General features: G+C 38.7%; 1 pseudogene; it reads right to left on the bottom strand.

Moving 5' to 3' along the window:
* Positions 1–226: 226 nt before the first annotated feature.
* Positions 227–1,569, bottom strand: LOC129480237 (corepressor interacting with RBPJ 1-like; annotated as a pseudogene).
* Between the last annotated feature and the right edge of the window lie 739 nt (positions 1,570–2,308).

Here is a 2,308-nt window from a genome sequence, read left to right as displayed (position 1 = left end):
GTGTGGAGAATAAAAGTCAAAGACTGGCTTGTACACAAATATCTATTTTAATTTGCAAACAGCTAGACGTTACTTTCCAGCCTCTTTTTTTAAAAATAGAGCTTTATTAATTAGAAAGACATAGTACATCATTTAGCCCATGATAAAGGTATTCATTAAAAAGTGGAGATATTTTTATTCCCAGATAATCATCATGTAGAGTCTCTCTTTATTCTCTCATTCTGCTTCATTCTCTTTGTGTCACTTTAGTATGCGTATCTCCTGGGTACTCTGTACATTTTTCTTCTCTGTATATATCTGTGCCATGGCTTCTGGTGTCATTTCTTCTACTACACTCTTCACTGGGACTTAGCTGTGGCTGTTTTCTTATCTCTCTTTGTTTTTGCTACAGAACTTCTGCTTTGGCTTCCCCAGCTCCTGTCTTCTCTGCCATGGCTTCTGCTGCTCCCCTCCTTTCTTTCAGAGACTTTCTTCTCTGGGCCATGATTATGGCTTCTGGACTTTTTGTCAGAATCGGAATGGCTCCATTTGCCATTCTCCCTAGAACTCTCGTGTTTTAAGAACTCAAACCTTTCCTTGGCTTTTTTCCTGGTTAGGGTAACTGCTAGAAAGTTCTTCATAAAGTTTTCTCTTTTTAGGCTTGTCCTTCTCTTCAGAATCACTGTTGTTATGCCCTATGAGCTTTTGCTTTTCTTTCTTTTCTTCTTTTCAGTATATTTTTTTCTTTAATGTCACTCTCACTCTACTGCTTTCTGAAGTTTCAGTAGGGGAAGAGGAGGAGGAGGAAGAAGAGGATTTGTTTTTATGTTTTTGTGTGTACTTCAGCTCTTCTGAAACTTTTTCTTTTTTTCTATCTCTTTTTCTTTGTTTCTTCTCCAGTTTATCTACTTTCCTGAGGAGTTTCTGTATTCGTTTGGTTGTTAATAACTTTAAAAATTCAACTTCTGGATCTTCTTCAGCCTCACTTACAGCAAACTCCTGTGATGGATCATTTGTGGTCAAGTTTCTCCGTAGTACATTACATTTCAGGGCAAATCCACTGTTTCTCATTTCCTCTATTGGCTCTGAGGGGGTGCATTGATGGCCCTGAGCCATCACTGGGAACTGAGCTTGCATTGATTCCGGAAAGACCCAACAAAGGGTATTCTTGATCTGCGTTGACATGACCCCATTTGTGACATTTAATGCCCCTCACATTTCAAACCTGAATACCGAAGGGTTGATCTCTGATGTTCATGTCATCTTTGGCATATTTTTCTTGTAGGGCTCCTTTCTGCCATTCAAATTTGTATCCAGTCTCTCCTCTGTTTCTTCTTTCTCTTTGTCTACTTTTTAAACTCCTGGTGGGGCTTCATACATGAAATCAAGACCATTCTTTACAGATTCATATCCCATAACCAAGCTATTATCGTACGATTCTTGTTCTTAAAGATATTGTTGCATTAATTCTTCTTATTTCTTCTTACCATATGATATTTTCTATTCTTCCCTCCATATTTTTTTGATATTAGATTTAGAGGTGGGATGAAAGTCCTTCTTGCACTTGAAGTTGGTGAAGGATTTCCCCATCTTGGAGCTGGAGCTGGGGAAAGCAGAGGCTAGTGGAGTCATATGACTAAGCTCTGTTCACAGGATGTGATTGAAGGGGTTGTCTACAACTTTCAGGCCTCGTGCCTCAAATAATTCTCTCTCCTTTTGTCTTCTGGCCACTGTAGAGGATCATGCAGAAGCTTTGAGGTCCTAGGATATTGTTGAAGCATCATATGGAAAAAAAGCTGATCCTTAAATGACTGCAAGCAACAAAGCCTCTTTGACAACTTTCACTGTCGTGACATAAGCAAGAAGGAAAGATTACTGTGAAAAATCACCAAGAGTTTTTTTTTATAGTAGTTAAGCTACATTATAGTTCCCAGCCTCCCCTAGAAGTTTACTTTTAGACTGTATTTTTTGTTTGACACTTACTCAATATATATTCCATTCCTACAAAAACATTTCAGTGACTTTGGTCACAAGAGACTGTATCTCACTCAGTACAACTTACTATGTTCATTTGGAAACCATGTATTGTCTACTCTGTGTGAGTAATCGTGGCCATATGACTGAGCTCTAGCTGATGGAATATAAATGGGTGTTTAGTGTGCCATTTCTGGGCTAGTAGATATGACCCTTTAAGATATCTTGCCCCTTCTGTTGGGCGGATGTGGAAAGCAACCACACCTGAAGACACAGAAAAACCCATAAAGAAAGGAGCCTAATTCCAACTCATTGTGTGGAAAAAAGCCACCATTTTATGTAAATGAGAAGTGAA

Source organism: Symphalangus syndactylus, chromosome 4 (assembly GCF_028878055.3).
Source record: "Symphalangus syndactylus isolate Jambi chromosome 4, NHGRI_mSymSyn1-v2.1_pri, whole genome shotgun sequence".
Lineage (NCBI taxonomy): Eukaryota > Metazoa > Chordata > Mammalia > Primates > Hylobatidae > Symphalangus > Symphalangus syndactylus.
Note: the sequence above shows the minus strand (reverse complement) of the source record. Positions and strands in the feature narration are given on the sequence as shown.